General features: G+C 39.0%; 1 protein-coding gene across 1 annotated transcript in view; it reads right to left on the minus strand.

Moving 5' to 3' along the window:
- Positions 1-6,033: 6,033 nt before the first annotated feature.
- The window catches only part of Msi2 (musashi RNA binding protein 2), a 371,527-nt gene continuing 366,899 nt past the window's right edge, over positions 6,034-10,661 (minus strand). The window contains exon 14 of the mRNA XM_048788477.1: positions 6,034-10,479. The gene's annotated coding sequence lies outside the window, so the exon portion shown is untranslated. The remainder of the gene's footprint in view (positions 10,480-10,661) is intronic.

Consider the following 10,661-nt stretch of genomic DNA (forward strand, 5'->3'; position numbering starts at 1 on the left):
AGAACATACCAGGAAAAAAAAAAACTTACCTCCATAAACACTGCATATAATCTATTTTCTCCTCCCATGGACTTTCTTGAATTCCTTGTTTTAGACAGATAATTTAAAAATTGATTTTATTTCAGCTGAATATATAAAACCATGCTTATTTGGGAGAGTTAGAAATTATAGATAAAGCCAGAATTCTCTTTGACCACTTATCTCAATCTTCTTCCCATTTCACCAGTCAAGATGCAATTGTGACTGGAATGGGGATTATTCTTTTTTTTTTAATTTATATTTTAGCTTTAGGTGGACACAGTATCTTTATTTTATTTTTATGTGATGCTGAGGATCGAACCCAGTGCCTCATGCATGCTAGGGGAACGTTCTACCACAGAGCCACAACCCCAGTCCTATTCTAGCTTTCTTTTGAAAATATTTTATTTTTTGTTCTTCAATTTAAAAATTCAACATATCATGCTAATTTTTGATTAACTAATATTGCAATTCTTAAGCATTGTTTCCTGGTTTGTATTCTCTTCACCCTAGCCCATTTTTCCACTTCAGTCTTCCTTCTCATCCTGCCCCCGTACCAGGTAACCATGTAAACAACATAGATCATACCCCTTTCTTTGTGCTCATGTAATCACGTATGTAAGGTACATATGTATGTAAGGTCCACACATACACACATATACATATGTAAGGTTTTTTTTTTTTTTTTTTTTTAGTACCGGGGATGGAACCTGGGTGTACTCTACTACTAAGTTACATCTCTGCCTTTCTCTAATTTTTTATTTTGAAAAAGGGTCTTGTTAAATTGGCCAGGCTGGCTGCAAACTTCCAATCTTCCTGCATCAGCCTCCCAAGTAGCTGGGATTATAAGTGTGCACCACCATGCCTGGCTCATACGTAGTTTGGTTGGCTTAATCTGAAAAACGACAACAACAAAAAGCATTTAATATATGCATTTTTGTAGCTATTTTGCCTAATTCAATAGTACCTCACAAATTCCTTCAAGTCATCCATTATAATATAGGTCTCTTTTGTTTTCATGGCTGCCTAATTTTCTATGGTGTGGATGTACCATACATTATTCGACCATCTCCCTAGTGTTGGGGAGTTCAACCATTATTATAGAGCATATATCTTTCTTATAAAATTCATTCCTAAACTTTTTTTCCCTATTTCCATTACTAGGTGATTGTTGCTGAAGAGCAGGCTATTTTTTTTTGGTATATTTATCATGCATCTAGTCATCTTTCCAAGTTTAATATCAATTTCAGTGGCAATTTTCATGTGCTTGTTTGTTTTACTGGGGTATCTTGAAGTTTCTAGGAATATAACCACATTTTTGTCTTTTCGTTCCAATGTTTATGTATTTTATTCTATTCCCTTTAGAAACTCCAAGACAATATTAAATATTACTAGTGATAGAAGCAACCTACAAATTTATTTTAATTAAAATATTTTGTTTTACTATTTATAATAATAATTAATGTTGGGTTTAGAAAATAGTCTTTATTATGTTGTATATAATTGTTTTCTGTTTCAACTTTTGTGGTGTTTTAATTAGAAATAGCTGCCATATTTTTCAAATGCTTTGTTAACATTTATGTTATGACTACATTTTTCTCCTTTAGATAATGGACCACATAAATCCTTCCTTATATAATGGATTGTGATCAGAGATTTCTTGATATTGAAATATGCTTACATTCTTGAAAGAAGTCCTGCTTCATCTTATTATATTATACCCTTGATACATTGCAGTAGTCTACTTACTAAAATTATATTTGGAATTTTTGCATGTGAGCTCCTAAGTGTGTAGGTGTATTTTTTTTAGTACTGTATTGAGTTTATAGAAAAAATAACTAAATAAATGAATAAAATAAAATGTTTAAAAAAATTTTTTTAGTTGTAGATGGACACATTTTATCTTATTTTTCTGTGGGGCTGAGGATCAAACCCAGTGCCTCACACGTGAAGCAAGCACTCTACCATTGAGCTCCAACCTCAGCCCCTGCATTGAGTTTTGACATCAGAACCATGTGCTTCATAAAATAGGAGTGCTTGGTATACCTTTCTATCATTTGGTTTTTAAATGAGTTTGTTTAAATGGCATTGTAGTTATCAGAAAATAAACTCATTTGGCTACAGTCTGTTTTCCAGCATTAGATCCTTTAATTACTCATTCATTACCCTTTGTGGTAATATCCCAGTTTCCTACTTATCTTACTGGTTTTGGTAATTTATGTTTGGCAGGATATTTTCTGATTCCTCTGCAATTTTTAGATTTGTTGCCATTATTAATTCTTTCCTCTGTTATCAATGACTTATGTCTTCTTTCTTGTCCCTAATATTGTACACTTTTGCTCTCCCCCTCTATTTAAGAGGATTTATTAATCTTTGTAAATATCCAGGTTTTATGTTTATTTGCTCTTTCACTTTTGGCCTCTATACTTTTCTCCTTTCTGGTTTTTTAAAGTTACTATCTGCTACCTTATTAATATGAATCATCTGTTTCTTCACTGAAAAAAAAAAATAGTTTCTCATCAAAGGCATTTAAAACTATACATTTTCCTGAGTACAGCTTTGGCTGCATGTCATAGATTTCCATACACTGTGTGCTTATTGTTACTTTCTAGATAGTTTGTAATTTTCTTTAACTTTCCTCTTTGACCCAAGAATACATAAAATTGTTTCCTAATTTCCATGCAGTTACATGGTTATAGCCACATGGATGGTGATAGTGGAAGGTGGGCTGTAAATTGCTACCTATTTAAATCTGTGGGGTTTTTTCCTGCAAAATTTATTTGAGTAAATTTTTGTGTATGTTCTATGGATATACATAAAAATAGATATTCTCTATTCAAAGTTTTATCACTGCTCTCTTGTTTTTAACGATTGTGTCTAGGGTGCTTGCTAAAAGTTAAGTTCTATCCGGGTCTGGTGGTGTATGCCTGTAATCTAGTGGCTTGGAGGCTGAGGCAGGAGGTTCACAAGTTCAAAGTCAGCCTCAGCAGTTTAGTGAGGCCCTAATCAACTTAGTGAGACTCTGCCTCAAAATAAAAAAATAAAATAAAAAGGGCTGGGGATGTAGCTTAGTCGTTAAGTACCCTTGGGTTCAATCCCTGGCACCAAAAAAGTCAATTAAAAAAGTAAAAGTTAAGTTTCATCACATCTGATACTGACACTTAATTCCTGTCCTTTATTTGGTTTGCATTTGCCTATTTTCTTTGTCACCCCTTTATTTTCAGCCTTCTTTATCACTTATATGTGTTTCTGTACCCGGCATTGAACTGGGCTCTTCCCCACCAACTCCTCCAGCCACCAAACTGTTACTGTTTTGTAACAGTAGCAAATTCAATCCATTAGTATTGAGACAGTGCTGGATTTACTTAATTTCATTCTTTCCATCTTATTTTGTATATTAAATTGCCTACTGTTGTTTCTTTTCCTTTCCCAGTTTTTGATTTTTTTCTATTCTCTTTCTAATGTTTCTCTATGAAACACTAGAGTGTGAAAAAATATTTTTCCTCTAATTGGTATTTTTCTACCTCTTCATTGGTTTAGGTGGGCACTTAGGTTCGAGGTCCCCCACCCACCCCACCTCCCAGGCTCACCCAGTCCTGATGCTGACACTGGTCACCAGCCTTGAACCCAGGGGCAGCAGGATGTCCTAGAGATGAGGTTTCATTCTGACCATGGACAAATTACCTGTTATTGTTTGGACATAAGGTGGCCCCCAAAAGCTGATGTGTGCGATGACACAAGAAGGTTCAGGAGAAACGACTGGGTTATGAGGACCTTAACCCAATCAGTGAATTAATCCCTAACTGGATTAACTGAGAGGTAACTGAAGGGGATAGTGTTGGCCGGAGGAGGTGGGTCACTGGGGGTGTGCCTTTGGGGTACATATTTTGTGTCAGGTGAATGGAGTCCCTCTCTGCTTCCAGATCATCATGTGAGCTGCTTCTGTCCACTGCACCTTCTGATGTTCAGTCTCACGTTGAGCCCTGGGGAATGGAGCCGGCTGTCTATGGACGGAGACCTCTGAAACCATGAGCCCCCAAATAAACTTTCCCTCCTCTAAAAATTGTCCTTATCAGGTCTTTTAGTCACAGCAATGAAAAGGCTGACTAAAATATGACCTATCTTCTTTGTAGACAGGCTCGCAGCAGGTGCAGGACTAACTAGATTGTGACCCGTCTGGCTCACAGCTGGTGTGCCTGTTCCCTGTGCTCCCTCTCTCTAGGCTCCTGGGCTGTGCTTGGGCCTCACCTTCTTTTGAGCTGAGCCATCAGAATGCGGATGGCCAAGATGGCCCTTTCCAGGTCTCTGAACCACTCGGCTCAGAATTCCTGGAAGGCATTTCTCACACTAGTCCCCAGGGTTCTTCTGTCTCTGGAGGACAGCAGGGATAATCCTTCAAGGTAATGGGACACTGGAGTATTGTGGCCCTGTCTATAGACACACAGGAGCTATCGTGGCACCCAGTGCTACTCTCTCCAGCCTCTCCCTAGGTCCTTGGTATAGTGGGGATGCTCATAAGATGGTTGTTAAAGCAGGAAATCAGAGGAGGGACCCAAGAAGGCTATGTCCTGAGGACCAGGGCTTTTCCCGAGGCCTTGAGGGAGTAGCAACAGGAATACTCTAAACTGCATGCTTTATTCCGTACAAACCCGGTGCCTTGGCTGTCTGTGTCTGGGGCCACAAACCCGAGGAATCCCGCTGGTTACCACCAGGTCTTTGTCCTCAATGAGCTGTCTTGGTTCTTCTGCTTCTTCTCAATTGCTTAGTAAACAGGAGGTTGCAAACACTGCAGAGGATCTCTCTCTATACCTTCAGTTTTGTGATGCTAGTTATTTCTATTTGGCAAAACTCTGAATTCCTTAAGGACACAGGCCAGGCTTCCAGTCCCATTCAGGCATCTGGAGTGTGCCCTGGCCCCTTCTCCCACATACTGTTGGAAACTAGCCGAGGCAGGCAAGAGGGGGTCACTTAGCTCTTCTATGCTGTTCCCCACTTCTGGGTCCTACAGTCTCATAGGACCTTTGCCACGTATTCCCTGAACTCCCAGGGATTCTGAGCACCTCCACTATTAATCTGCCCTACTTTCTGGCCTGCTTTTCCACCTTAATGGTCTCCAGTCCCTCATTACAATGGCTCAACAGGGAAAGGACTTCTTGGTTGGAGGCCCCCAGATCAACACTCAAGCCAAGGGGCGAGGCGAGGCAGGTGGGACTCGGTGATACCCTCTCCCCAACCCCCACAGTGGCTCTCCCCACCCCAGTCCTCTCCCACTGTGCAAGGACACCAGACAACTCTGTTCAAAACAGTTTATTTTATTTTATTTTTTGTCAGACAAACACATTGATTTCTGGACCACAGTAGAGGATGGAAACCTTTCACAAACTTATTTATTTGAAAATACAAATATAAAATTATACTTTCCACATCTGTGATGTGAGAGACTGCCATCCACATAGTAATTTTTTTACAACAGGGCTTTAAGAAAGCCACACACAAAGACCTGAAAGATGCTTGAGATAGATATATATATATATAGATACATATATATGTATATATATAAAAAAAATACTCACTACCAAAGTTCTCATCGGTTTCATACTAAAGTATAAAAGTAAGGGTGAGGTCAGCCACAGTGCTAGGGAAAGTTTTATTTAGATACATTTATGTCCACATGAAACGCTTAGACTTGCAACCTATTACATATGGAATTCCGAGTTTACAACACACCGTGAACGGCAGATTGGCTAGCCCACGCTACTCAAGAGCACACTCACAGACTCCACACGGGATGGTACAGTATGTACAGAATACAGTAGCAGGAGCCTTCCACGGAGGCTCTGGAACTTTTGTCTCTCAGTCCCCGTTCCCTTCCCCTCTCGCTCCCTGCCTCCCGGAAACGAAATCCTGTCTGAGACAATACATTCTGATTATTAGATAGCCGGGTATTTGGATTAAGGTTGCTCCCCGAGAGGGGTGGGTTTGATTCACATGATTTTTGTACTTTAGTTTACTTACTTATTATTATTATTCTTATTTTTTTTTTTTTTGGTGAAAGGAAAAAAGAAAAAGAAAACGAACACATGACAGTATTAAAGTATTGCTTAACTTCCAGCATCATCTGGTGTAGTGTCCGTGCCCAGGACTGAGCTGAGCTGACCTCTGCTTGTTTTCTGCTCTAGGGTGAGGGTGGGCAACTCCCCAGTGTCTCTATCCAATGTGCTTGCCTGCAGCCGGTCCCTCTTCTCTACCCTCTACCCTCCTGGCTTTTGTCTTCCTTGGAAGATCACCTGGCTGGTAAAGCACATTCAAGATAAAAAAAAAAAAAAAAAAAAACCAAAAAACTCCCCTCCCCACCTGTCCCCCTAGTCTCCCTCTGTCCCTGTGTGTCACTTCCAACTGATAAAGTATGAGTTAGTGTTTCTTTTGTAAACAATTTCATATGCAATATAATACAGAAAGCATGGCTGACCTTCAATAAAAAATGTAGTAAACTATATTGCTTTATTCTTGAATATGCTGCAGTGAGTGAATGGCAGAATGAAGCAGTGTGGTGGTGGTGGTGGAGGCTAAGTCCCTAGCCCTCGTTTGCACTAAAGATCAAAATAGGTTTTGTTTTTCTAGTTGGAACCAAAAATAAAAATTTTCCCCCAAAAAAGAAAAAAAATATATCCAAAATGAAACAAAACAAAATAACCAAAAATAAGAAAACTCGAAGATTGAAAAAAAAAGGAAAACAAAAACTGAACACCTTTCAGGTCATTAGAACCAACAATTACCCAATGATTTTTATACTAGTCTAGCAAGATGTGTGTAACATTCACTGGCTGTGAACTGCTGTGCAGTGAGACATTAAATCCACAGCAACTGAGCCATGCTACCTTAAAGCCCAAGCTACAAGTTCAAATTAAGATGATGGTTATGAAGGATAAAAACGCAAGGCCTGTTGGGGCTTCGTTTGAATCAAGCCAATGAGCGACTGGGATAGAGCACGAGGCCGTCTGGTGGTCCAGAGCGGGATGAGGAAGACCACCACCAACCTCTGCAGAGGCTCCTGGAGAGGAGACCCCGGCTTGCCAACTCCATCTACCCCACGGCCACTCACTCTCTTCTGCTCAGGAGAAGAGGAGGTTGGGGCTTCCAGCAGATGGATCTGAAAGCCAGAGTTCCCGGTGGCTACACCAAGAGCCATTAGCCAAGAGGGTTTCTCCCTCAGGGAAGGTGAAAGGTGGGTCCCAGGTTCGCCATTGAGCTTAACTGAAACAAAGACGAGGCTGAACATCAGTGCTAAAAAGAATTTACAAAAATCATTTGAAATGGACTTCTAGATGAGGTGGGGGGACTAACGTGAACCTTAACCTAGGTAGCCACATTAAAACATATCAGATTTCCACGAGATTTGTGCTATGGGCTACTGGGTCTCTTCAAAAGGTATATAAACATCTAAAACATATTCACACAGATTATCAATTTCTTCTGAGCATTCTTAAAAAAATATTTTTTTTTCTCTTAGTAAAATCATTTTAATATACCATGCCTCCCTCTTTTAAAAAATAAATTAAAAAAATCCAGTTTTGCATATCTAGCATTAGCATTTAAGGTAGTATGGCACACCCCTTCACAGTGAGGGGGGGTGGGGATCCACAAAATGCCGTAGAGTTGGTCGGCATTTGAACATTGTGAGACCTTGGGTTAGATGAAACCACATCAGATCAGGAAAAATAAAAATTAAACTTGAAATTGAAAAAAAAAAATTAAAAGGAAAAAACTGCCCCAAAATTATCAGCATTTTTTTTTTCTTTTCATAAATAAGAGAAAGTTCTATCCTTACTGGTCCTAAATCTGAATAACTATGTCTAGTTTTTTTTTTTTTTAAACCTTAATTACATTATACCTATCAATATGTACTAGAAGAAAGAGGAGAAAAAAAGTCACTACACTAGTACCAGGACAGCACGCTTACAAGATAGCCATTTTATACATTATTAACAGACAATGATCAACCAAGAGTCTTCTACGAGGTGATGGGGATGCAGAGAAAAGGAAGGGGATACAGTACGTCACCAACATGGACAAAAGTAACTAAATCCCCTTGCTAGACACTGAATCTGGGAATTTATTGTCTCTTTTTTCTTAAAATAAAACTTCTATTTTGTTATTTTATGATTTGAGGAAGTTCTGATATTTTAAAAGCGTCCAGCATTTTACTTAACCTGGTTGTTTGGAAATTAATACATTTAAAAAAAAATAGGAAGGAAAAAAAAAATCCCCCCTCCCCCCGCAAATCTCTCCAAACAACCTAATATTTTACTGGAAAAACAAAGAACATGATTCTCTCTTCTAAAAAAAATGCTGTAGCTGTTTAATAAGGATTGAAAAAGGCTTTTTTTTCTTTCTTTCTGAGTTAGTATTTTGAAGTCTTTAGTTTAAAGATGCTTTTGCCCTACCATGTCTGTGAATGTCTACATTAGTCTACTTTGTTAGTAAAATTTATAAAAATAGGAGTGCAGCAGCTCTTTATAATAAATGTCGCATTCAGTGTCTCATACTGGCTGTGCCTTAAGTACCAAATTTATAAACGTAACAATTTAAAAAATATTAATAAAACGTCAATATCACATCTTTTAAAAAGAAAAAAATATATATCCACACTACAATATGTTTTAATGCCATCTATTGAGTTGTACTTCTATAAGTTGCTGTTGCTGACCTATTACCAATATTTAAAAAAAAAGTTAAATTAAAAAATATCCTTCATCATAAGTGTCTTTCCCCAACCGAGGACCATATATTATAACAGCCAAATGTTAAACATGTGCAAACAGGAAACTGTCAGTTTTTCCCACCAGTCACAGTGCAGTGATGTTTATACTTTTTATTTTTAAAATTCTGTTTACATCTACAATAAATTAAAAAAAAAAAATTCTTCCATAGCCTCTCTGGTGATACTTGCAGCACTGAGGTATTAAAAAAAAATATATAAACCAAAAGGTTGCTTTCCTAATTTGTAAATAGAAAGTGAATGGAGAAAAGGTTGTATTCATGCAGGTGTATCCACTCCTGGCCCAGGGGCCCCCAGATCTGGGGCTGGGGTCGGCAGGGGAGGGGGAGGAGAGAGGCAGAGGGTCCTAGGAACGTTTGGAGGTGCTGAAATGATTGGACGATAGAAAATGATCAAATATTTAAAAATTAAGACTGAAAAAGAATGTCCCCTCCCTGACCCGCCCCCAAGCCAAACAGGTGTGCTTTGAAACTTTAAATATGTTAAATATTAAAATTGTAGCTTTGTCTTTAAAAAACGTCTTGGGAAAAGCAGTTTTTCATATTTTTAAATAAAAATCTAGCTAGACGGTAACATCTGAAGCTGTGCACAGACAGAGAGGTTGATAGGCTGGTAGGATACTAGTACAGTTCATAGGTCTATCGCACTGACGACAGAGCTCGACAGCGCCCTCACTTGTCCGGGGTCGTCCTGGCAGCTGGGTGTTCCTCAGTCTCAGTACCGGACTTGGTCAACCTTCCATCCATCCCCTCCTCCTTCCCGAGCATCAAACTGCCTGGGACCAACTCCCTCACAAAAATATTTTTTTCTTGATTCTCTCTTTCTTAATAGTTTCTATGTAGTTAATGGAATTGTATTTACAACATTTCTTTTTTTTTCTTTTTTTTTTTTAGAATTCACAATTTCAAAAAACCTTATAATATGACCTCTTTCAACAGAAAAAAAGCACTTATAGAAAAGGAGGACACCCAAAACATGGTCGTCCTTACCTTATTGCCGAAAATAGATACTTAGGTTAACAAAGAGACATCACAAAAAAAAGAACCGCTAAAGAGTCTGTTAATTAGCCTACTACATCTCACTTCCTCTACAACGCAAAACAGAAAGTTTACGCCCACCTCCCGCTCCCCTCCTCACAACAGCTGCGTGGTGTGCTAAAGTTCCACCTGAAAAATTCATAGTCTCAGAATTGGTACCAAAATATGGAGAGCAACATCACCATCTCAGCATCCTTTAAAAGTGAGAACAGAATCAAAACGAGCAAAAAAAAAAAATTGTTTAAAGAAAAAAAAAAAGTAACTCCTTAATATAACAATTATACTATGGTTAGCTTTTGACTAGATATTAAAGCTAGGTGACTACTGGACTAAGTCAAAATTACTACCAAATTGTGATTCAAAGAGATTTAAAAGGAGGCGGGGAATAGAGAAGGGGAAGGGAAACCATCAAGAAAAACAAAACAAAACCAAACCAAAAATCATGGATTATATACACATTTAAAAGCTGTCGTCGTATATTACAGCAGATTCGTGAGATGAGATGTAGTCAACCCTCGATCCGAAGTGAGCCATCTCTGGTTGGGATGAGGAGTGAGGCTGTGGGGGTCCAGGTCTGAGGACATCACCTAAACAAAGGGCCACTCAGAAACTTCGCCCAGTCTTGCCTGGACATCCAGGTATGCTCTGCAGGGGCCAGGAAGGTCAGAAGGATCCCGAAGAGAACAGAGTGGAGGGGGTGGGAGGAGAGAGAAAAAGGGTCAGGTAAGGGTGTGACTAACTGCAACCGTTCAACTACGATGAGTTTCCAAAGGCCTAGGCGGGGGGGGGGGGCGGGGGGGACTCATCAGCTTCTGAGCATGCAAGCA

Source organism: Marmota marmota, unplaced genomic scaffold, assembly GCF_001458135.2.
Source record: "Marmota marmota marmota unplaced genomic scaffold, marMar, whole genome shotgun sequence".
NCBI classification, from domain to species: Eukaryota; Metazoa; Chordata; class Mammalia; order Rodentia; family Sciuridae; genus Marmota; species Marmota marmota.